Genomic DNA, 27,672 nt, shown 5'->3' on the forward strand with positions numbered 1-27,672 from the left:
AAAAAGGTTTGTAACATTGGGATTATTTGAGTTTTTGTAATCTTATAAAAGTCGATAGGAAAGCCATCTTCCCCAGGAGCTTTACTTGTAGCTAAACAATCATTAGCCTTTGTAATTTCTTCTGTTGTTATGTGCCCTTCCAATCTTAGTCTCTGTTTTTGGGATTTTTAAAGTACTGAAAAAGTCAAATTCCTCTTTAGTATTATCACAGTTCAATGATGTATACAGTGTTTCATAATAGTTCTGAAATTGTGCCAGTATGTCTGTTGGTAGTGTAAATAAATCATTTGAATAATTTTTAATAGCAGATATCCTTCTAGAGGATTCCTGTTGGCGTAGTTGGTATGCTAGAAGTCTTCCAGCTTTCTCCCCCCTTTCATAATTACATTGGCAAATTAAAAATAGGCATTTTTCAGCATGAGAAGTATACAAATTATTAAGTCTAAATTTTGATGAAAGTATTTTTTTTTAAATCTCTGGCGATTCGTTTTTACTATACTCATTTGAGAGTAATATAACCTCTTTTTCCAATAATACCCTTTCACTATTCATTTGTTTTTTAAGAGTATATGAGTCTCTCATAATCATTCCTCTAATGACTGCTTTACCAGCACCCCCAAAGTATACCAGCATCTGTAACTGAGTCCTTATTTTCATCAAGAAATTCTTCGATATTTATGACATAAATTTAATTTAGCTTGAGGTGTTTTATATGAAGAAATATTGAATCTCCAATTAGGTTTAGGGATCTGTGTTAATCCAATATTAATATGTATATCTATTAAATCATGGTCTAAAAGGCTACATTGATTAATTCTTGCATGTGATATTGGCTGTAACATTGTAGAAGAAGTAAAAAAATGATCTATTCTAGAGTGAATTAAATGTGAGCAAGATGTAAAGTGTAGTCTTTGTCGTTTGGGTGTAACAAACGCCATGGTTCCTGCAATGCAAAATCCTCTATAAGATCTTTTAAGATATGTCTGTCACTTGTATGGTAAATGTCTGGTTTTCCCGATTTATCAATGAATGGGTCCATAGTAACATTCCAATCTCCCCCGATTATTACTCATGTAGGTCCAAAAGAAGACAGTAATCTACTAATCTTAGAAATAAAGATCGATTTGGAATCAGTGGGTGCATATATCGTGCCGACAATTATAAAGGAATTTCTAATACGAATTTTAACAAATGCATACATGACATCATCTAACCATGTTTGAATAATTTTATATGTTAAGTTTTTATGAAAAAGAGTAGCTACCCCACATTTGCGGATAGGTGTATCAACATTATTAGAATAACACTGGGTTATACTAGCATGTACAAGTTGACCAATCCAATCTCTTTTCAATTTATCGCTTTCAGATTCATTAAGATGAGTTTCTTTCAATAAAGCAATGTCTGGCTTTTGTTGTCTGGGAAAGTTAACTATCTTCTTTCTCTTAATAAAATGTGTTGATACCTTTAACATTCAAGGAAATAACATCCAAGGGTTTCAGCCTATTGATTGACATATTTAAACTAAAAGAACTATACCAATCCAAATTATAATGGTATGTGTGAATATAAAAGAAAGATAAGATATAAGGTTAAGAGAGTGTATATTTCCAAATGTATCAGTGTATATGAATGATGTGAATGGAATATCAAATTGTTTAGGATTTTATAATATAATAAAATAAGAAATGATTATTTATATGTGTTATCAATATAAAAAAAATCCAACACAAGTGATAAGACAATTTTGTACACTTAACAACTAAAATTTTAAACTGGGGAGAAAAACCAATGCGTCTCAAAGAGGTGAGCAGAGAAGAGGATATTAGTGCCATTTCAAGTATAGACAATAAAATATCCGAATGTATATACAAATATAGTTATATGGAGAAAAGTATGGAAAGTAAAGAAGTATAAGTTAAGGAGGAAAGAGACAGAGTATCATCGCATAAAATTAATACTTCAATCTTGATCAATGTTTCAAAGGTGATCCAATTTATCTCTTGGGTGGTATTTTTTCCAGGCTTTAAGTTTACCACCATGTGACCAATGATGTTGAACAGTCTCCCATTCTCGTTGATCCTCATCATCCGGGGTGTTAGATGGAGAAGATTCTTTTGTTGGTGAAGGAGAATAAGTCTTATGTTCCGTCTCTGAGTGTTCGTCATCTAAATCATTCAAAAAAGATTCTAAGTCATGAGGATCTAAGTATTCCTTGGTTTTCCGTTGAAAAGTTATAATCATAGTAGCCGGCTCCATACGACCATATTTTATGTCTCTTTTCTTCAATCTAGTGTGTGGATTTAAAAATTGTTTTCTTTTGAGATTAGTAGGTGCTGAGAAATCTGCTGTGATGATTACTTGGGATTTTTCATATTCGTATGGGCCATGCTTCTTTGCTGCCAAGATAATTTGACGTTTTTGTTGATGCCGTAAACAGTAGGCTAGAATATGTCAAGGCCTAGCAGAGTGGTCCATTCCACGTGTTCGGACACGATGAGCTCTCTGAAATTCCAAAGGTGCTGTGAAAGTGATGTTCGTCAGAGTTGGGAATAAAGTGGTCAGAAAGTCTAGTATCTTTCTCTAATTGTTCTGGAAAACCTATGATTCTAAGATTATTTCATCTACTTCGGTCTTCTAAGTCAATCATTTTTTGCTGCAGAAACCAAATTTCCTGACCGGTATCAGGTGTCTTATCTAGGCGGAATTCAATATTCGTAATCTGACTTTCCATTGTCTGTATGGGGGACGTGAGCAATTTCAATGTATAATACAACAATGTGAGGAGCGCACACATTTGTTAATTACCGCTAGGCCGTATGCATGATCTCTTGCCGTAGCAATATATCCAAGCACGTCAGAGGTTTTCCAGAAGCATAATGTGGCATTTCCGATGTTGTGTGGTGTTACAAGGTGAAAAGTGCTCTCGCTTTAATGCTCCAAAATGCATAAAAAAGCGTTCCGTACCAGTCAGAGTTTTAGACAAAGTTCACGGCGCCATTTTGGCCTCACCGATCGATATGTCTTTCAACGTTTAAATTAATTGTAGAGAGAGTTGATCATTCATTTTGAATCCTGCTTCTCCTATTGATATCCAACATGTATTCTCCCTCCTTCCAGATAAGTAATGGTCGGATAAATGTTGTTCGGACTATCTTCTAATCTTTGCTCGTTCCAGCTCTAGAAAAGAGCCACCATCTTCCACGGCGCTTGACTCCGCCCCCCTCAGGCCCAATTTTAAAAGTAAAAGGATGCATTTCAGAAGAACAGATTGATGGAGAGTATTTGATCCAATAGCGCATTAGTGTATGGCAACTATTGCTCACCAGAGTCAAGGCATTTACAGATTGAGTACAATATTATCCTCAGTAAGCCAGATAACCTCCTCAGGTGAAGTATAGAATTAACCTAAATATTTCAAGGTGTCAAATGAACTATAAAATATTTAAGTAGCACAAATATAAAATGAACTGTATTTAATCATACTGTTTTCAACAGAAAGGACACAGACCTCTTATTATCCATAAAAGAAGCAACACAACCTAATCATTGGCTCAATTACAGCGATATAACGAGAGACGCAAAATCACCCAAAGTACTGCTAAATTTGCTGTCTGAAAGTAAAGAAGCACTCGAACAATACATGAAGTACCAGTTATAACATTAATCTTACAGGAACTATAAAATTCCCCTCACATGACCCATCAATATATACCTATTTGAATAATGAAATTCTCCAAGTTGTTGTGAATGAACCATGAAAATCATAAATGAATCATGGATTCATCCTGAATGGGGTAAGCACCTCATTAACACATTGATCATAGATGAATAACCTTCTTAGACAAGGCTTGGTAGGGGCAATAGGTCTGAAACCTTGTGGGTTTCTGTTCCTTTGTTCCTTTTTTAACGTTCTGGCTGTACCTGTTCTTACCCCCAATGGTTTCAACACTTTTAAATTCACAGCACTCAAGGTGTTCCACAACGTTATTAATTTCTGTATAATCAAGAATACAACTTTTGATTGGACACCGGCTCTCCAGCAGTTTACCATAACTACTGAAACACTCGAGCCAGTACCTTGTATGCATGTGGACTTCAGAAAGAAGCTCAACAGTAACAGGTGAGAGATAAACATTCCAGAAGAAAGATTTTTTGCTGTTGTATCCCATATGGTGGGGACTAAGCCTAGAGACACAGGAAAGGCTGAATCTCTTGCCCTGGCTTGTCAAATGGGTTGCTTACTCAAATGAGAACTTTCCTGACTGTACGGAGGCTCACCTAAGACCCAGAATGCTAAGACCCCTGGTAAAGACCGACACTACGAGTGAGCTTTCCAGGAGCAACAGAATCTGCTGCACAACTGATCTGTAGAATGAAGATAATCTTCATCATGAGAGAGTTGAAACAACAAACTACAACTGCTGTTGGACTTGTACTGCCCCTTTGAACTTCCCTTTAGAGCACATGGCATATAGTCTGGTAGTGCACCAGGGTTGTAATCCTGAAGAGGCCACTACATCTCCCTTTTCTTTCAAGGGACACATTATGTTCTTTATCTGAGGGCAAATCTTTGAATCCTCCTTGCATCTTAGTACCTGTGAGTACCTTTTATGGTGTCATTTTAGTCATGCAACTGGTTGAAGCATAACACTAGAACTCATGCTTTTCGAACTATCAATGTTAACTAAGCCTGAATTAGAATGCTGCTGCTCTGTGTAGGTGGGTGAGGGTGAAGTGCCTGGTATCATCATTGAACTGTGATTGGACTGTGATTGGCCACTCTGAGGCATTGTATAAAATCTAGGTCCACATATGTTCCTCATTGAGGGATGCAAGTTGTTATGAAGCCCACCAAGGACAGATGTGTTCATAGAGAGGGTAAGATCTTAACAAAGAACAGAGAATTGTAGCTGGCCACTTTCTGCACTGTGGCTTCTAGAGCTAATGCCAACAGCATAGGACTGGTGCTTTGTGGTGTTGGCAGATAAATGGGTATCAATACAAATATTTTGAAGAGCAGGTCATGTTGGGAGGGGCTTCTCCACTGTTGGCTGCACAGTGTACTGTTTGGGACTGTCTAAAGCCACAAGGGCAGGACAGTTGTGGCCATCTTAAATAGACTTGTTTGTGAGTCAATAGAATATCTGTCAGAAAATGTTACAATGCTGACTGGTGGATAGCTTGGTATTTTGATGGTCACCTGAAACTTTCATTATTACTAGGTCAGACAGACACATACACAGCAGAGAGAAAGGAGTAACCCCACAAATCCACTAACTCCCAACCAATGTTTACTATCTCACAAAGTAGAGTGGGTTTCTATTTACCAAAGCGAATATCACCGTTGACTTATTACCCTTTCGTTTCTCGTCTCCAGAAAGAAAAAATATATTCTTTTATGGGTGGAAAGGCCTTACCCACCTAATAATGACATGCTTCATCATTTGGCCAGTCCAAGCCGCCCAACCAAGATGAAACTGGTTTAGACGGTCTCAACCGTAGCCCGACAGGAGAGCCTGACCCTATTGGAACAGGGAGATCAGAATAATATTTGTTCTCATCAATGAGAACCAGGGTTTTGAAAGATAATTAAAATACCTTAGTCCTGTCAAAAGATAATACTTTATTAGTGATGGCCCGAGGTCGGATAAAAACAAGTCTGTGGTGTCAAGCTGGTCTCAATGGACCAGTACACCATAATCACTGCTTTTGTATAGATGCCAACATGTTTAAGACTTTTAACAAGTACTAACTCAGGAAATGTTATCACTGAGTCATCCAGTGGCCTTCATCAGGGTCGAAAGTCTAAGCCTCAGTCTGGTTTCCTTCTGTCGGTTACATGTTGTGTTCCCATACATGCAACAAGGTAAGACTAATTCTTACCTGGTCCTCTAGGTTTCTCCCTGCAATTGTCCGAGCAAGGCCCTATTAGTCACTGGGGGGTAGATGCCTACTTATTGCCACAACTCTTTCAAAGTGGTCCTCCTCACGTCACACCTGCATGGGGCCCCTTTCCAGTGCTTCCGCGCCTGTCAGGCAGACCCAGACAGAAATTACATTTCCTTCATCATCTTCATCATACAGTAAAGTGGCTTGATTAATAATAATTCATCAGAAGCATTGAATGGTCCTTTTCTGAGAGATAGATTTTTTGGTGAAAGATTGTGGTCTGGAATAGGGAGCAGTAAAGGTTGTTGTAGGTTTTATTAATAGTTCAGGGGCCTTTGGGCTTTCTTACACTCATACTTTTGGATTCAGTGGTGCCACTGTTAGCCAGAGTTGCTCGATGTTTCCAGAGAAAATAAGTGTACACGAAGACAGGAACTCCTAATGTTTTAATTATTACACATTTCTTAGGTCCACTGGAAAGCATTTAAAACAATTGTTGTGGGTTCATTCTAGCGCCTGCCTGGGCGCACTGATTTTAGCCTCTGGTCTGCTGCCTGTGCTCTTTTATCCATATACATATTTCATTTTGTTTAATTCATTTTATTATCATTCAGCATGGCTTTTTTTTAGCAGGGCTGTTTTTATTTTCTAGTCAACTGCCTTTCTGTGAAGGCATTGTTGTCAGTTCCTTTGCACAACATTTCATCCCGTGCCTCTGCTCAAAAATGTACTTGATAGTTTACGAAGTAGCACCGGCCTACGAGTACAGAGCTAACCTTCTAAACCTTTGTTTCCCAAATGAGGATTTACCTTAAAAAAAGAGACAAGAGGGGTCTGGCAAAACAGAAAACCATTCTAAAATATGGTGGAACCCCAATGGGTTCCAATTCCAGTAAATATAAGATAATCTCTTCCACAACATTTATTAGCTCATGTGCTCACTGAAGAGGGTGGGGATGTTATCTTAGTGGTGGAGGCACATGATTCGCACAGAACAGAAATTTTCTATTCTTTGGTCACTTTTTCATTAACAATTGGAAACTCACATACTTTCCACAATTACACAATAGCAAACACACCTGCACAATGCATAACTTATGAATGTTTAGAAATACCATTATCTTATTAAGGACACCAAAATTGGTTTGAAGGCGCCTTCCTACACTTTGTACAAAGTGTTAGGTTAGGTCCCTTAAGTAATGAAGGGCATTCATGACCAGAATTAGCCATATTTACACCACATCCTAATGTAGCAAATTTTCCAGTAGCAGATTTATTCTACTTATATAATGATTTAGTAGATATATATAGTTGCTTAATGCAATTTGTAATGCAGACTTTAAACACCACCCCAGCAAGGGCCGCTCCAGCAGCACCATATTTGGCTACTACTGGGATAAATCCCACAACTGTGCATTCGTTAACGTGAAGAAATTCAATTTTAGTTAGCGCTAAAAATACTTGAGCTGGATGCAGTGTTTCCCCATACGGGACCTCAAAATAAACACAGAATTCTCACAATGTGCTTGTCCTTTGTGGTAGTTCCCTCAATAGATAAGTGTGCCCCACATGGGGTACAGTACCTGCTGCAACGTATACTACCGCACACAGTACACCAACATTTGCAAATCCTCCAGAAGTTTTAAAACAAGCTCAAGACAAATACTGGGCACCACTAGCCGAGGGCTTGGGGATGCAATTAATGGACAATGTTGCCACAGTGTCTTCAATTGTATCAAGTAATCTTAAGGGGGAAGCAGTAGCATTGGCAGTATGCCAGTGGCTCTAGGACATCCCTCAACAGGAACAGGAATGTGAGCTGCCTAAGATTATCTCTGAGATTTATACCAGTATAGGCCGGGATAGTCTGAAAGCCAGACCAGGTAAACCACAATTACAAGATAAATCCAATAAAGATAATACCAAGAAAGCACAAGAGGGTTCTAAAAAACTCTGGGATAAATAAAAATTGATAAAGAAAAAAAACCAAAGAGGAGAATGTCTGCGTTCGGAAACCTTGGAAAAGCCAACAATTTAAGAAATAAGGAAACTTTAAAAACTCCTGATTAATACCAATATACTGACACTCACCCATCTCGTTCCTTCCACTCAACATATGCAGTGAGAGAGAAGGGCATTCAGATCACTGAAACCGAGACAGAAGTCACAACGCTCATAAGAAGTTTTGGTAAAAAATGGAAGCGAAACTTCCACAGCAAAAATCCCAGTTCAAAAAGAAAATAGTTGTGGCAGTTTCAGCTAAAACATGCTACACATATTGAGAACCTTTCTGAAGAGCAGGATGTGGGCAGTGACTCTGCTAGACAGTGTAGCAGAGGTCACGATAGTTCCTCACACTCTTCTAAAATTTGTGGATGTGACACCAAGTAGCAACTTCCTTGAAGTCGAAACTGTAGACAAGAACTCCTTCCTACCAATAAGGTTCACAAACTAAAAATTCAAATGAAGGGGGACATTGAGTGCCCCATCAGAGTGATCTTCCGGGGAAGATTAAAACCAAGTTATTACATGCTACTGGCTGAAAAAGATTGGCTTCCTAATGCAAAAGCATTATATTCACTTTGGATTCAATGGACTATATCTCTGACTACAACTGAGGTTGATTATGTTTTTGATCCAAAACATCAGACCCAAGAATTCCTTCAATATGGACTTGAAAACCCCATGTCCACCAACACTTTGCCTCTTGAATAATATAAAATCATCATTCATACCGATGGTTCAGCTCAACCAGTTGTAGGTACCAAACACCAATACTCCGCTACTTGCGCAACTGTTTGTGGGGTAATGAGGGATAGTAAACTCCTTCCTCAATGGATCTCCATGCAGACCCTAAGGGACGGCAGAGCACAACTAGCAGAGCTCAAGGCTCTAATTTTGGCAGTGGAACACATGGATCCTGAACTTTCTCATTTGATTGTGCGCAATGCGTATGACTGCATCCAGTTCTTTAATGAATACTTTCTCCACTGGCACTTAAATGTGGTTCAGAGACTCCAAAGGAAACACCATAACATTATTGTAGGAAATGTAGCAGATCTTCAAGAGAAGCTGGTGCGGGCTCACGTAGTACATGCATCGGGTCATCAGCAGGCTGGAATACATGTTGTAGGAAACAATTTGTTGGACTAACCTGCCAAATCTGCAGTAGTTATGGTTTCTGTTGCGTAGGCTCTCATTATTCTAATAAGACTACTGGATTTTGAGCAGCAAGATCGTCCACTGCGGGTGACACCTGCCCCCCTAAATCCAGGTTTTGCTCCGGCTAACTAGCACGTGCCTCATCTCTACCAGAGGATAGGGATGATTGGGCAGCCATGCGCATGACATATTAGGCTTCTCAGGGAAGTGTGGTCACTCAGGTCACATCCGTTCTCTCATTCACACTTCGGTCTCATATATAAGTGACAATAAGAAGCAGTATAAGTTTCAATGACTGGTTTAATAAAACAACTGCATTTTAGATAGAAAAGCGTGAGCTGCAACAACCAGGACGATACAACATGTTAATATTAAAATGGTCACAAGGAGAGTGAAGCATGAGAATAACACTATCATATTGTCACTAGGAGTTATGGACTATTTCCTATCTAAGTCATAATCTGAGCACAGCATGTTAAGCTCTATTTCTGCATTTCAGGTTCCTCCGGGAGGACATCAACCATCATACCTGAGCAAAGGCCTGTAGTCTGTGCTAGCATCTGCAGCTAAGCATTCAGCAATCAGCATACAGTCGTGGTTCCCTGGCTGGAATCTCCCTCTTAACGTATAATGGAACTAGGACGTTTTTTTTATAATAACACAGCTGATGTTCTAAGAAAATGTCCCTACGTAAGAATGTGTATTTTCTACCAATGTTGGTGACTAAACTTCTACCACGTTCACCTGCAATGTACCAAACTGTAGCCTTGACTGAAGCACAAAGTGATCAAGAATGTCTTGTTTGAGAACACAGTGCTGGGCTAAAGAAAAACAGTTAAATAGATGAAAATAAAACAAGACCGTAAAACTGGTTATTGTAAAAATAACAATGTGAAGCCGAATAAAATATAACGAGTTCAAAGTGCACAGCGGCCTAGTGTGTTAAACTAACGTGCATGGAGCTATAACTAAAATGGCTACACAACACCACTACTCATTCCCATACGAGACTGGATGATGAAACACTGACTGCTGTAAACGTTTCTGCTGATGGTAAGCCTTTACCAAAAGCATATCCTGCAAAATATTCCTATCACTTAAGTGGCCAAAACATTGCATTGTAACAATCCCAGGGGTGGGTGATCGTGTGATCTCCAACCAGGACCAGACCTTGTCAAAGGAGAGCATGAAGGGGCTGCTTCTGTCCATGTTGGTGTGGCAGCTACCATCTCCTCATTGCAAAAACGCTATTGGTGGCCATATCTAAACAAGCAGGCCAGACAGTATGTCCTTAGTTGTGACATTTGCCAGCAAATTAAAGGGTCCCACCATCAAACACCCACCGTAGACACCTCTTTTGGTTTCCAACCATTACAATGTTGTATCTGGACCACTGCAGACCATTACAACCAGATGGTGCGTACAAATATATTCAAGTTGCTGTTGATTCATGCTCCAGATGTCTATGGGTGTGGCACAATGATTGGCTGATGCTTGAACTGTTATTAAAGATTTGCAAGGCTTCATTGGGACATATGCAGATGCAGCATTCCACCCAGACCTGGGCCCTGCCTTTGCCTCCAGGGCATTCAGCAACACCATGGCAGCAATGGGTGTTCAAGTGCATTTCTCGTCTCCCTATCATCCTAAAGAAAATAAGATTGTGGGGCAGAAAAACCGAGACTTATAGCAATCCTTAACAGTTAGACTATTAGGTTCAGGTCGTAGTTAGCTTTGTCACCTGTATGAAGTCCACAGAGCACTAAATAATGTGGCCATATGGTTTCTGGAAGTATGTACCTGTTATGTAGTTCTGTTTGCAATAACTGTGTATGTCCCAGATCTTGATGGCCCTGGTGCGGTGGCAGCAGAAACACCTTTTGACATAAATGAACTCATCACTATCTTGCAGGAATTACAACAGTTTTGTGATGAAAATTCACCTGCACATGCCACCACCTCGGGAACAAAGTTGGGGATCTAGTTTGTGAAAAGACTTCTGTGACAAAGGAGTTTGTCCCATCCTACAGAACACCGGTTCAAGTCCTGGGAATACACAATACCAATACTGTCATTCCAAAACTGCTGTCTGGTTTTAACAAAAACTGCCTTTTTTCAATTGACAAAGTCAATTTCCACCTTGTGGTCAATCCTGCACAGTAGAACACAAGGACTCCTGAGTAGTTCCCGTACCTCTCTCACTACCATTCAGGAGTTAACTCATCAATCTCTCAACAATGCTAAAATCATTTCCCTGAGCATGAGGAAGGTGGAGAATGAACTTTTCTTGATTCTTGTCAATACTTAATCAACAAGAAATATCCAAAATTTGCACTCTTCAAATTCAACACAAACAGATGAAATTGTTTATTACAAACAAACACTGGATACATCCACCAGTTTTCTTTCACCTGCACAGACTCCAGTTTTTGCACAGACTGCTTTTGGTCACTTTGCCAACATTTACCACTTCTCTTCAAATTCTTCAGCATCAGCTACAGTACATGTATAAAAATCAGGTAAGCTCTACCTGTGGCCTAAATACAAGTATGTGGCATATCCATGGTACTATCTGTGGGTACTTCTAACTTTGCTTGCCTTTCTGCTTTGGGTTGTCTTTGTCATTGTCATTGTTTTCTTTCTACTGATACATGGTCATTAGCTTCCTGAACGCTGTGCTGTCTAACTGGTGGATGAGGTTTTAAAACCTTACCTATCCTCACATAGAGTTCAAAGAGACTTGTCCCTTGTGAACATTTCACCTGTTACAGTTCCTGATGGATTGTTTGGGATATCTTTGGCCCTACGGAAATGAATTTGATATATTATAAAGTATAAATTAATGTTATTATTACACCAGGTGCTGTTTCTGATGACTGGTATGTAAAAACAGTTGATTATCTTCTTTCTAAGCTTTCTAATTATACTGTATTTGAAAGTGAAGATGTTTATATGACAACAGCAAAATATGAGGAAATATTTTGTTATCACCATTACGGTCATCGTTTTCTACACACAGCTGGTGTCCCAAGAGTAGTTCATAGATACCAAATCGATTGATTCAGATTCCTTTGTTTCCCATTTGGCTATAGAAAGCTATTAGTATTGGATGAAGTCGATTGACTTAAAAAATGTGTGGAGAACAAGAAATTGGCAAATACAGGGTAGGGAAACTTTATTTCAAGCATGCCTTATTCTGTTACAAATTATATTTTCTAATGACACCATACAACAAACAACTTGTTTAGGCTCAGCGAAAATAAAATAAATGAATGTGCCCAGTATTCCTTCACCAGCTAAATTTGATAAAAAGATTTTAAATGTAACTGAAGAACAAATCAATTTGTGGGTTAAAAACCGCACCTTTAATTCAACACTTTCCAGTCCCAATGGGCGGTTATTGTGGCCATGGGGCACAAATGGTTGTCATGCGCATTTTTCTAACTCCACACAGGGTTTTAGAGCAAGCAGACATGACCCTCCTTATATCACCACACAACATTCTGGTATTGTGACAACATATATTGTGGGCAAACTTTGCCAACAATGGTAAAAAACTTACAGAGTCAACTTAGGTCCATTATACAGTTGAGCTGGAAGTTATAAATTCATAAAAATGGCCGCATGCATTGAAGCCTGTTAACACTAAAGAGTCATTTGCTGCATTTATTTTGACAAGGAAACAACAGATAATGGGTAAGTAAGAAGCTAGTTGCATCATGCTTAACACTGAAAAGTTAGAAAAGTTGCTTTATGCTGTGGTGGAAATTCCATTGTCAGTGTGGTTAATACATGGAGTTATTAATCTGCCTATTTCAACATTTCAATTCACTTTGGGTTTAAAACATTTTCCTGCAGGCAGATTCAAACAACTAGGAGACAGTTATATCCATGAGGTGTGGGAGCTACTCTTTGAATGCAGATGTTTCAATGGCATGAAAGAGGTATTTCTTATCAGTAGTGAATGAGAGACTTCTGTAAGCTATTCTATGATTTGTAAACAGATGTACTTGCATAGAGCATGTAATGCTTTGGTTGTGAATTTAGCTTGTTATCTGAAGGATATTCCAGTGCCTTTTATTCTCCCGGTGTTTCAGTTGCTTTTGAATGGGAGAGCTTGCAAAGCTGCTGAGGATTGAGACCGGGTATTCATTATGTAATTTTGGTCTCTAAAATTGTGACTTGTTACGGAAATGTACCTTTTCCCCCATGCATGAGATAAAAGTAGCAGATATATGGCATCATACTGCTACTCATAATGTTCATTTTGACATACTGAGCAGACCGAAAGGTACTTTTTTCCCCAAAACACGTGGCTCTCACATCAACCCTTGAAACCTATGAGTGGCAAAGTCGTCTGCAGAGATTTAAAAACCAACTCTCCTAAACATTTAGGTGAATTGATCAGTCATATTTAATTCATCTAACACTGCTAGGATTATACACTTTGTTACGGCTATTGGTTCTGGATTTTTCAGCACTTTCCAGACCATCTTTGGGGTTATACCTTCAGTCCTTCAGCCATCCATTCACTCTTTTTAAGTATTTTTAGAAAATTCCCATTAACTTTGGCATTAATTGGCGGTATTCTGGTGTTACTGTTTTTGATTTTCAAATGCTGCCCTAACACAAAGAGTAAGGATGGTTCTCCCACTAGCTAACCTGTGTCATAATCGCATGTTGCAGTACTTTGGAGCATGACTCTTGGAAGAACTGGACAGGAACTGGTCACTGCCATTTCGGCTGGTCCTCATTTGTGTGCAGCCTGTTTTTCACTGATTGTGGTGCCCTTTTGAAACTGCACCAGAGGTGTGTCTTGCTCTGCAACATCAACCATCTACGGACATGAATCTAATGATGTTCTCGATGAGGGTTCATTGCTGAACTGGTCCAATGAGAATACAGTTGTACGGGCTGCCTTTCATTAGCCACCCTTTGAGGATATGCTGGCTCCTGGTGCTTCAAAATCTGGCACTGCACAAAATGCTGTCTCCTCGGCCGGATTCATAGGTGAGGCAATGGAACAGGTATGCTCCTTCCATCCTTTAGCTGAAATGCTGGTCAGGTTATTGCCTGCCAAAGTGGAGTCTTTCCTCGATTCCATCACTCTGACATCGGAGATTTCGTCTGGGATCACGATTATTGTTACATTTGACATTTTTTATTCAAATTAATTTTATAAGCACTCTAAATTGTCCTTTTAATTTGGCAACTCTTCGGCTTGCCCTGCTGATCAACTGGGAAATTTTATCTGTTTTATGTATATTTTTAGCTTGCTTTAATTAGTAGTTTTAGCACAGGTTAATTTAGATTTTGGACCCTGCTCTCTTGTACCGACAGAACATTTATTTTAGCTTCAGGCCTACGACCTGTGCCCTTTTACACAAATTCATACTTAATTTTGTTTTATTTATTTTATTATATTTAAGCATGGCTTGTCTTTAGCAGGGATGTTTTTATTTTATAATCAACAGCCTTATTTGCAAAAACATTGTTGTCAGTTCCTTTGCACAAAATGTCATCCTGTGCCTCTGCTCAAAGCTGTACATAATAGTTTACCTAGTATTGCAAGCCCAAGAGTATGGAGACAACTTCTAAACCTAGACATATTATTACCTCAGGCATGTCCTCAGAACACAACACGTTTTGTAATAAAAACACCACATAGGCCGCAGGAGGTTAGAGGGGAAATTCCAGCAAACCATCTTACGCTGTGTGCCACTTCGTTGCAGCTTTGCTGATCTTGGCGTTGTGTCTCCAACCAATTGTTATGACTTCTAGCAGACAACAGGCAGATCCTTGCGTATTCTCCAGGTATGGAGTCGGATATTCCCTCCATTGTCTAGTGCGGCCAGAAAGGCTAACACTGCTATACTCTCATGTTAGATGCTAGACGTGTAAGTAGTAATTTTAGCCTTATGGTTATGTCAGGATGCTGGGACTGTTTCTATGTTTTCCTCTAATGTTTTCAATCAAAACCATATTATATTTAATCTTCCTAATAGTTGCAGATCATGCCTTTTTACATAAAATGGAGTTGCTTTAATAAAATGTATTAAGCCACTTCCTGCATCTGTTTGTCTTTGCATCTATGAGAATTATGTCACTGAAAGAAAGGAGTAAATTCTGTTCTATCGGGACTTTCCTGTGGAGTCAGAGTGTCATTCGTCTGGCTGCCATAAATCACCTTTACTTTCCAGTTTTGGGTGAGGTGCTGCTAGCTAGCTGAAAAGGTCAGATTGACAGCTTCCAGTCGGAGTGGGACTGACTCATGTACTACCAAAGGAAATTGTGTTAGTTATCTGCATACTTCTAGCATACTCTAGCACATTTTATAGTGGTCAAACTATGCTCATTGATCTCTGTCCAACAGGTACTTCACTATCAGGAAATCTCCTCTATCCACCCTCTAAATAAGGAGAGGAAATCAAGTCATAGGTGTTTTTCAATTTTAGACAAATGACCTGCTGCCTCCCTAACATAAGTAAGAGTATAATCATATGACAAAAAAGTCTCACACCTAAAACAAATGTCTGACCCTTAGGTAATCTTGTAATTTTTCTCTATACATGTTTTGCGGTTTAAGAATAGCCCATAGGCAAGGGGTGTCTTACATTCTGAAGAGGAAAACCCATTTTTCAATTTTCCCATTTCTATACTCTCAGTTCTCCCTGTTTCTGCCTAAAAACCTGTAAAATATCCTAACTATGGAAAAAACTAAAATATTTTTCAAAAATGTAACAGAATTGTTATACATAACAATAATTATTATATAATTAAAACACTACCACTTAATCCCCCCATAGACCCACTAACCTCCCAAATATGTATTACTTTAATATATTTTTAAATAAAATGATATAAGTTTAAACGTAAACACATTTAAAAAAATAAAAACATAAAGTAACACATGAAACATACCATAATGAAAAAAATTAAAGTAAAAAATATTTTACTCATTGATGTTTTAGTTACATTTAAAAAAACACTATACACTTACCTTAGGTATTAGGGTCCCCAAATGTTTGTAGTGACAATATTTTTAACACTATGCCATGGTCAGACAATATGTTTGAGTTGATATTTAGCTGGAATATCTAGTGGAGAAGCTGCGTGTGTTCTGCTTTCATATAGGCCTCAGATTGAACCTATGCTTCCAGGCAGAAGAGTGGAGAGAGCGGAGCATCAGTGGAGTTGCAATGGGATGACTGTCACTGCACACCATTCAATTGGGAATCCAGTGACCTACAGACTCCCATCATTCCCCCATTCAGTGTGCATATTTGTGAGTGCTGCCATACCAGTCTTCATCCTCCTGCTGATTATTCAGATATTAGTGGAGCTTTTCAATGTTCATCCTCTGTGCGACAAACAGAATAAAGGAGATCATGTTTCATTCTTGCCCACATGAAACCTAGCAAATTTGGTTCAAGGGATCCAAAGATAGCAAATTATGGTGATCTGTGCCATGAGCAATATGTGTAAGGTTAGGTTCATGATCTCAGGCTGCATTGCCTCGTTTTTTTACCTGATTCCGATCTGCTACTCTAGGGTTGACAAACTTATTGTTCTTCTATTCTGTGGTTTACAGCCAGTCCATTCTAATATCTCTGACTTTCATCTCGAGGCTGCTATACACCTCAATACTAAGGCTCAACCTATTCTACATCATCAGCAAACATTGCACTTCAATGTACACTTTCAAAAACACAATGTGATCTGCCTCTGGTTCCCACAGCAGTATAATTGTAAGGATTAGCAGCGGTGGGCTACTTCTTTCAGTTTTTTTTCCTAACTGTTCAGGATCTTTCTAGTATTCTCTGGAATATTATGAGATATGGCTAAATGCACAATCCAATGTCTACCCTTGATCCTTCTTCCGGAGGGAACTTGTTCCTCCTAGTGAACTGAAAGATCAGCTTTTCATAGAAGGGAAGGATCAACAGTATGCTTCTACACCTCCTTTTGTTGTTGGTGAAGGAGCACATGAGCTATCGAAGACATTCCAGCTTGATCCTTTTCTAGTTAACCATTGGATCAGACCACAGTGGTGCCAGAAAATGTAGTGTCCAATCCCAGGACAGCAAGGCAGTGGATTCAATCTGTCTGCACATTCACTGAGGTGCCAGATCTACATTTCTGAGCCTTTGGTCATGGGCTGTCATTCAACGTTCAAATGGTGCTTCAGGTTGACACGTGAATGCAGGGAAGATTTGCATCACAAGTGGCAGTTGAATAGCAAAGAGCAATTTCCATGGCCACTGAGGCAGCAGGGTGTCAGTGAGTATAGCAGGAAGTTAAAAGAATTGCCAAATCAGAAAGCCAGGTCAGATCTTCTGGAGCAGTTGGGGAATCTCCTCAATCCATGCTTTAAGAACATTTTAAGACCAGGAAAAGACTCCCAGGGGACCTTGAGATAAATGGTAAAATTATTTTTATAAGCATCATTAAAGGTGCTATGTTCCAGTGTTGAATAGAGTATGGTCCCATTGTAGATTAATTAAAGATAAGAGAGAGCTGTGACTGAACAATGATCAACAAGAGCCATCAACAATTAGTACTAGGCCACCACTCCTTTCTAGGACTGGTTGACGGTGGAGAACATTGTAATGTTTAAAAAGATCTCAGAACACTATGGTCCTCATTATGACATTGGCAGTAAATCCTGCTTACCGCCACACTGACGGCCGCCAACATACTGCCACGGTGGCAGATATCCGTTCACAATATTATGACACACACCACAATCCGACAGAATACTGCCACGTACACAAATCTGCCAAACCAAAGGTCAGTGCTAAAGTGGCGGTCCCAAAACCCATACTGTTACGCCAACAAAACATGGCCGTCTTAAAAAGGGGGCTTACTAATGCTTATTAACAAGGACTTGCAATGTGAACATTGTTGGTTAAAAATAGATTCTGTGGATCTAATGGGAGTTCAATTTACCTTGCATCGGGAATTCAAAATTATTGTTATTAATGTATATGCGAGATCTGCTCCTAGGGGGCTTGAGTCTCAAACTCTGATACAGTTGACAGAATTTCTTGACTCCCTAAATCCCCCATTTTATTTAATAATAGCAGGAGATTTTAACTGTGCTTTTGAACTCTCCCATATGATCACTGGTTTAACAGATGAGGAAGACGAGATGTGGGGAATCCCACAGTTAATGAATAACTACCCGTGCACTCGTTCTTGTGTAGCCCCCCAGCTAGCTATGTTATGTTTAAAGTATGGTCTCGGGGCTTGCAATGGACGTACACCCTCAGATTTCAATTTGGCACCTACCTTCAAACGAGGGATGTCCTCAAGCATAATAGATTATTTCTTACTTGATATTAGGTTATGGCCTCTACTAAAGGACATGAAAGTAGAACTCCGATGTGAAAGCGACCATAACCCCTTGTTACTATCTATGAATGGGGATGCTTTTAGGAGAACCTCGAATACACAACGTACAGTGGTTCCCTCTTCATTGTTGAAAGATAACTAAGGTCTCATGGCCAAAGGTTTTTTCTAGTTCTCACTCGATGGCTGGGATTTGTAAATTGTTTGTAGATGAGCTGGCAATCTATGAGGAACATGAAACTGATAACATCCCTATCCTAGACATTTACCAAGGAATGCTTAAGGGACTGCAGAGGTTCTTCTATAAAAAGACTAGAGCCAAAGTGGGTGATGTTCTTTCCAAGGGTGACAGAGGATGGTATAATGAGGACTGCAGTAGGGCCAAATCTGAATTAAAAGGTGCTATTAAGACAGGCTCCCCTGTAGAGATTCAATCAGGTAGGCGATCATATAAGAAGGCTCAAATATTAGCAAAAAAGGTATGGGAAGATTCGATTTGGCAGAGTTTGATTCTTGCCTCGGAAAACAATAATAATGTGATGTTTTGGGAACTATTGTGCAGAGGGCAAGGAGGGGGCAGGAGGTGCATAAGGAATCATATTCAACCTGAGATGTGGGTAGATCATTTTACACAACTCTATGCTGCCCCTCAAAACCCTTTAGTTGGATATCCACCAGCACATGATTTAAATACCCCATGGCTGGGCAGCCGGGGTGACTGCTCTGAACCACTCGTCTTCTCCTTAGAGGAAACTAAAATCGCAATTAATTCACTAAAATCAGGAAAAGCGCCTGGGCCTGACAAGATACCAGGTGACCTATATAAATCAGAAATAACTATCTGGTCCTGGTATATTAATTTGATATCAAATAGAATCGCTGCTGGTGGTCCAATTCCAAGCACTTGGAAGGGTGCTGAGATAATCCCTATCTTTAAAAAGGGTAATGCAAATTCCCCTCCCAACTATACACCCATTAGTTTGATTGATAATCTGCAGAAAATATTTGCCAAACAACTGCTAGAGAGGTTAACTAGTTGGGTCCAAGAACATCAGGCCGTTTCCATGCTACAAGCGGGCTTTTGTTCTAAAACTAGCATGATAGATCAGGTCTTTAGATTGACCCTCCTGTATTGGAAATATGTGGTTCTCACAAAACAACCCCTTTTTGTTGTCTTCGTGGACCTCAGATCTGCCTTTGATTTGGTTTCCAGAGAAAAGCTTTGGGAAGCACTACTCCAGATGGGCGTCCCCACCAATCTAGTTCTTTTGTTACAACTGCTACATGATGATACATATGCACAAGTGAGGTGGGGCGACCAAGGAGAATTGACTGATAAGATCCCTATACAGAGGGGAGTTTGCCAGGGCTGTATTTTGGCCCCTACACTATTTATGCTATTTATTAATAAAGTGGTACAAATCCTGTCCTTATGCACCAATGATGCTCCCACTCTAAACGAGCAGAAGATCCCAATACTGTTGTTTGCTGATGATTCTTTTCTTATCTCCAAGACGCCTATGGGCCTCCAAATCCTTGTGGATAGATTCAAGTCCTTCTGTGATGACCATGGATTGGAATTGAATGTTACCAAAACAAAATTGGTGGTGTTTACCTCTGGATGCAGCCGAAGATGCACCATCAATTTGGATGGGGCCCTACTAAGTAGAGTTAAGACCATAGACTTCTTGGGCGTGAGGCTCTCAAATAACTTGCATTGTGAGGAACAAATCGGCAAAAGTGTGGGGCTTCTTCAGCATAGAGCGGCTGCTATCCTGCGCTTCTATAAGAATTCTGTATCTAAAGCTGTATCCCCAGCCATCAAATGGTGCTGAACTATGGGGATTCTCTGAGAGTAAAAGATTAGCAGTAGGAGAAAATAACTTTGCCAGGGCCCTACTTGAGTGTCCCCGGAGTACTCCTCTGATCCCCATGTTTTTGGACCTATGTTTTAACCGTATCGCCAATTTGATAGCCCTAAGACCCTTGTTATACTGGGTAAGGATTTGGACTGTTCCGGAACTTATTGGATACAGAGATCCAGTACTTGACATTTTAAGGAGATCAGGAGCGGCCACCATACCCTGGGTTATGCATGTATCTAACTGGTTGTCTGCTCTGGGTCTACAACGGTTTTGGGAAGAGCCACACAACTTGGAGAGATCTGACAAGACCCTCCTGAAGACAGTATATTGGTCACATATAAAGAGTGATTTGGTCCGATGTACATCCTATGGTACATTGACCAATTTATTCATCGACTTCAAGTGGTATCCCTAGTTTGAACAATATCTTGATTTGATCCCTTACTTCCTCTTTGGAAGCCTCCCGCTGTTCTCTTTATCTAAGAATTGGCGCGGGCCCTCATCTACTGATCTTTGCCCAGCTTGTCTTGTTTGCACTGAAACCATTGAACACTTTATGTTCTTTTGTCCTGCTTATACGACTCCTAGATCAAAATGGATCCATGCAACCTGCCGAGATCTGGGCCTGAGGAAGTGTTTTATAGCTATTAGAATTTTAAAGAGCGACACTTCCAAAAATGTAATCCATGCGGTCAGCATGTTCCTTGCGACAGCTTGGCGTATAAGACATCGCTCACTGAAATACATTTTTTATTCTATGTTAATATTTATTTAGGATGTAGGAATTAGAAGGTATGAAGAAAAGGGATGTATTCCTCCTGTTATGTTTTAATTCATGTATATGTAATTCGAGTTATTAAGTTAGTCTCCATCGTTTTATTGTATGTTTTTAAATTTTGTTATTAATGTATTTTTTTATGCTTGATGGCCTCAATGACCGAATAAAGCTATTATTATTATTATTATTAAAACAGTGTTCATTATAAAATAAAATGCTCATCACATTATGACCCATGAATCACCATGGCGGACATTCAACTGCAGTAGACCATTGGTGGTACATACTGCCGCGCTCAGAATGGACACCCACATAGAAAACAACACTACATTGGCCAACACTAAAGACACACACCATACACACATACACACATCACACCCCCCCACTCACACCACTATAAAACAGAAACCCACATTACCCACAACCTCTTACGAACACCAATTGCCACAGGAGACTGAGAAGAAGAGCACAGAGACAACTAGACACACACACCACTTACACCCATACACCCCTCACACACTCCACATCACACACCCCACCACATTAACCAACACACCTTCACCCGCGCACATCACACAACATCCATGGCACCACAAAGGCACCCCCGTTTTACTGAGGAGGAGAGAAGGGTCATGGTGGAGGAAATTGTCAGGGTAGAGCCACAGCTCTTTGGAGCACAGGTACAGCAGATATCTATAGCAAGGAAGATGGAGCTATGGCGGGGAATCGTGGACAGGATCAGCACTGTGGGACAGCACCCAAGAACAAGGGACAACATCAAGAAGAGGTGGAATGATGAACGGGGGAAGGTATGCCCTTGTCCCGGCATTCCTCACAGGGGTCAGCAGCCACAATAGGTTTGGGTAGCCAGTGTCACCTGCAAGTATTGAGGGACAACATTTAGCCACACACTATCCTCTTATGTTAACATCAGAGGCATACACTAATATACACCGGGTGGGGACCAAGGCTCACCCATAAGCCACACCCTGTGTCTCTGTAGTTGGGCCATCTCATTTGGGATGCTGCTATTCCTCAGGACAAAGGCATCGTGCACCGACCCAGGATATTTAGCATTGACATGGGAGATGTACTGGTCTGCTAGGCACACCATTTGCACATTCATGGAGTGGAAACTCTTACTATTCCTGTACACCTGTTCATTCTGGCGGGGGACACAAATGCAATATGTGTTCCGTCAATCACACCAATAATAATGGGGATAATATTGGGGATATCTCCCATTGCATAGAATCCGGCCTTCACAGTGGCCAAATCTTCCACCTGGGAGAAAACAATGTAGCTGCACATGTGTTTTACCAGGGAAGACAAGACTCTTGCCAGCACGGTTGAGAACATTGGCTGTGACATTCCTGCTGCCAAGCCCACTGTCACTTGGAAAGAATCAGTTGCCAGGAAATGGAGCACTGATAAAACTTGCAAAAGAGGGGGGATCCCAGTGGGATGACGGATAACTGAGATCAGGTCAGGCTCCAACTGGGCACACAGCTCTGTGATTGTGGCCCTGTCCAGTCTATAGGTGAGTATAATTTGCCTGTCCTCAAGTTTAGCTAAATCTACCAGGGGTCTGTACAAGGGGGTATGTCTCTTTCTCCTATTCATCCGCAGCGGTAGGTATCTAAGGGACACAAGAGTGAGTAGGCTGCCACAATTGGAACAACTATACCACAACAGCAGTCCACATCATGCAATTATGTATTGGGACAGTGTAAATTTCAACGTATGTGCCTATTTATCCTGTGATGCAGCAATTACCAATGGGCCTGTTCACCCTCCCTGAAATGGCGACTGCCTGTCGTGTGTGGAAGGACAGGTGGAAGTGAGGTAATTCCGCCGATGTTGGGCGTTATGGCGGTAGGCAGTCGTGAACCGCAGTGCAATTCCTCATTGGCTAATATTGGGCCCTATGGAGTACAGTGGCCAATGGGGATGTACGCCAGCGGTGACGGTGTACACCGCAAGGGATGTGACCTCCATTTTCTAAATCATTCCTCACTTGTTTCCTGACCTTCAACAGGAGAAGACCTACACTGCATGTGCTGCTGTGACCTGTGTCTGGAACCTACCATGGCCGATGTGACTGGGGAAAGGGCCCCAGCCTTCACTTCGAAGGAGTTGGAGTGACTGGTGGATGGGGTCCTACCCCAGTACAGACTGCTGTATGGGCCTCCAACCCAACAGTTGAGTACACTGTGGGCACGATGCATGTGGCATGGATGCATGGAGATGTGTGCAAAGGCATTGTGTAAGGGGGAATTATCTGTTGGTTGTGTACATGTTGTGCGCTGGGCAATGTGTGTGCCAATGGTGATGGAAACAGGTATGGTGGGCCATGTGTGTGACATCCTGGACTGTTAGTTTAATGGTGTTCTCCTGTCTTTATTGCTTCTGCAGGTCAGCGCCCATCAAAAGAAGGGAATATGGCGTGCCATCGCCAAGGAGGTGCGGACCCTGGGGGTCTATGGCAGACGGAGAACCCACTGTCAGAAATGGTGGGAGGACCTGAGACCCTGGGCATGGAAGACCGCGGAGGCCCAGCTGGGGATGGCCTCCCAATCAGGAAGGGGTGCCCATCGGACCCTGACCTCCCTGATGGCCCGCCTACTGGCGGTGGCCTACCTTGAGCTGGATAGGCACTTGAGGGAATCACAGCAGCCACAAGGGGGTGAGTACAGTGGGTATCATTACACTTTTTGGCTGGTGGGGTGGTATCCGGGTGGTAGTTGTGTTAGTGAGTGCCTCTAAGGCCAGGCCAGACATTGCAGCGCAGGTCCTCTGAAGGGTAATGGTTGCATGGCAAATACAGGTAACCTGGCTTGTTAGTAGTCACTTTTCTGCAGGGCTGCGTGGGTCCCAGGTGTGCTGCAGTTGGCGGTGTGTGCTCCTCATTGTCACTGGGTCCTTTCCTCTAGATCTGCACGTCGCTGGACAAAAGGCCAACTTCCCGGCGTTACCAACTCAGAAAGCTATTATAGCACAGAGTTATGGTGAAGCCAGTCGGGGGGAAGGGAATTAGGAAGGGAACAGCAGGGAGAGAGATCTGAAAAGAAAAGGTTAGAACAATATGCATTTACCCATTCATAGAAACGTAAATCATTTATGGACTCTTGACTCAATGTGTCTCCGAGATATCAGGTGGAGACCTCTTCTGAAATGAGGGCAAAGCCCCTTGTAAAACATGACCTTAGATTCAAGAGATGGCAAGAACGTTGAACTATGATTATACACAGAATATCAATCCTGTAACATTTATGTATTCACAACATAAACCTTTGATCATGAAACAGAAAATCTCAAAGACTTAAATATGCTTTTCATATCTCAAGTTATTTTATTTATTTAAGAACAATGAAAACTTCGATTTGTTTATCTCCAAAAATACTTTCACATTCATAATAATAAATGCCAAAAAGGTTTTACTCATTAAACCTAAAGCGCCTTACTTAATAACACCAGGAAGCCCTTTTACTCAAGTAGTCTAAATCACTCAGATTATTGTGCCAAGAACCTTTTCCTCCTGTGAATTGAAGCGCTTTATATCTGGGAACTGAAGCGCCTGAATTATCATGCTTTACATCTAAGAACTGAAGAGCCTGAATTATCATGCCAAGAGCGCTTTACATCTGAGAACTGAAGCGCTTTGAATTACTGTGCCAAAAGAGTGGTTTACATTTGTGAACGGAAACACCTTGAATTACTGTTCACAGAAGCGCATTACCTCTGTGAACTGAAACGCTTTGAACTACTGCGCCAAAAGAGCGCTTTATATCTGTGAACGGAAAACACCTTGAATTACTGTGCACAAAAGCGCGTTACTTCTGTGAACTGAAACGCTTTGAATTACTGTGCCAAAAGAGCAATTTATCGCTGTGAACCGAAACACCTTAAATTACTGTGTACAAAAGCGCATTACCTCTGTGAACTGAAACGCTTTGAATTACTGAGCCAAAAGAGCGCTTTACATCTGTGAACGGAAACATCTTGAATTACTTGTGCACAAAGGCCCTCATTCCTACTCTGGCGGGCGGCGGGTGCCGCCCGCCAGGCGGGAACCGCCATATGGCTGCTCCGCGGTCGAAAGACCGCTGGGGCCATTCCGACCTTCCCGCTGGGCAGGCGGGCGCTAACATTGTTAGCGCCCGCCGGCCCAACGGGAAGGCGGCCTGCAACACTGAAGCCGGCTCCGAATGGAGCCGGCGGTGTTGCAGGTGTGCGACGGGTGCAGTTGCACCCGTCGCGCTTTTCACTGTCTGCTAAGCAGGCAGTGAAAAGCATGCTGGGGCCCTGTTAGGGGGCCCCTGCACTGCCCATGCCAGTGGCATGGGCAGTGCAGGGGCCCCCAGGGGCCCCAGGACACCCGTTCCCGCCATCCTCTTCCTGGTGGTGAAAACTGCCAGAAACAGGCTGGCGGGAAGGGGGTCGGAATCCCCATGGCGGCGCCATGGAGGATTAGCCCAGCTGGGGGAAATCCGGCGGGAAACCGCCAGACCCGGTTTTCCGACCGCGGCTTTACCGCCGCGGTCGGAATGGGCTTTGAAGCACCGCCAGCCTGTTGGCGGTGCTTCAGTCATCCGCGACCGCCAGGGTCAGAATGACCCCCAAAGTGCGTTATCTCTGTGAACTGAAACGCTTCGAATTACTGAGCCAAAAGAGCACTTTACATCTGTGAACGGAAACACCTCGAATTACTGTGCACAAAAGCGCATTACCTTTTGGAAGTAATAACTTCCTCCAAACTTGGATTCAGCAAGGCCTTACCGCTACGAGTACGACCTACTCGTTTTTGAATGTACCATGGACTTTGGTTAGACAATACTCTGCCATTCAGAAATTATGGACTTCTCCAGAGAAACCTACACGAGGTCTGGCTGCATTGAAGTCTTCAAAATAGTGAGCAACGTGCTTGGGTGTGGCTGGGCTTTATAGGCCTGCCACACCCCAAGATGGCTGCTGCCTCTAAAAACATGGGAATTGTAGTCCCTTCATAGAATAGCACTGATAAGTGCATCTTGTCCATCAATGCCCTGAACCTGCAGCTCTATGAGCTTTGCCACAGGGCAGACGACGCTGGTGGTCACCTTTGGAACAAGAGGGGATGACAAGTGGTGCACATAAAGTGCTGCAGAGTTGTGCAGCGGAATTTCGGGCGAGATCTGAACTGCGCCTGTCCTTATCCCTGACACTCATCATGCCTTGGTGACTAGCCATAATACTGGTAGTGCAAAGCATATTGCGTAGGACTCTTCCCTGTGTGTGAGGGTCCTGTGTACGCCAACAGTGGTGTTGGTGCAGTCACTGACCCAGTGTATCCTTTGTCTCTCTTCCTCCCTTTCTTGCTTTGTCATCCTGTCCTTGTGTGCATTAGCATCATGTGGTGGAGGAGCAGTGGCACCGGCGACAGAGGGAGCTGCATCCCACATGACCGTGGAGGCAGAGTCCACCGACGCCGAGGGAACCAGTGGGATGGAGGGCGAGGGGAGCACCACGGCGGAGACTGGAGGGGACAACACAGACTCTGATACCTCCTCTGATGGGAGGACCCTGGTGGTGGCGGACACCTCTGTGACCACCCCAGCTGCAGGTACAGCCGCCACGCCCACTACCAGCACTGCTCTCCCACTAGCCCCTCACTGAGTTGCCCATGCCTGCTCACCCAGGAGAGTGGGCATCTCCTTCACCCCAGGCACCTCAGGCCCTGCCCCAGTGAGCCCTGCTGCCCTGAGTGAGGAGGCTATTGACCTCCTGAAATCCATCTCTGTGGGGTAGTCAACCATTGTGAATGCGATCCAGGGGCTGGCATCCCAGATGCATCAATGCAATGCATTCCTGAAGGGCATTCACGGTGGATTTGGCAGCCCAATAGAGATCGATTAAGGCTCTGGCCTCCTCTCTGATGGCAGCCATTGTCCCTATTTCTACCGTCCCTCCTCCAACTATCACTTCCCAGTCCCACTCCCCTCAACCCCAACCCATCCCAGGCACACATACAGATGAGCATGCACACAAGGCACCACACAAGAGTGGCACAGGCAAACACAAGCACCACACTCGATCCCACAGGCACTCACACAGACACCATACAGTTGCAGACACGACAACATGCATAGCTTCCACTGTCTCCTCTTCCTCCTCCTCCTCTACCTCCCTCCCAGTCACGTCCACACTCACACCTGCGTGCACTATATCTACATCCACTATCAGCATCACCACGCCAAGCAGAAACACACATCACTGGCAGACACCTCCACAACAACCATGCACGCGTCTCGTGTGTCCTCTCCCACCTTGTCTGTCCCCCCCTCCTAAAGGACACAAACGCAAGCACTCAGACACCCAACAGCCATCCACCTCACATCAGCATACAGCCCATGCACCTGCACCCAAATCCAGCTGACATACACCTCTAACAACCACTCCCTCATCCTCCACTCCCATTACTCCTCCCCAACGTCCCTAAAAAGTTTTCCTTTCCAAAATTTACTTCTTCCCTACCCCTCCCCCCGTCCTGCACGTGTGGGTACCAAGTACATAGCCCAGTACCTCAGCCAAACAGTCCACAGAGGCAGTGGTAGCACCACCTACTCGTGGTGGAAAGGATACCAG

Source organism: Pleurodeles waltl, chromosome 6 (assembly GCF_031143425.1).
Source record: "Pleurodeles waltl isolate 20211129_DDA chromosome 6, aPleWal1.hap1.20221129, whole genome shotgun sequence".
Classification (NCBI taxonomy): Eukaryota; Metazoa; Chordata; class Amphibia; order Caudata; family Salamandridae; genus Pleurodeles; species Pleurodeles waltl.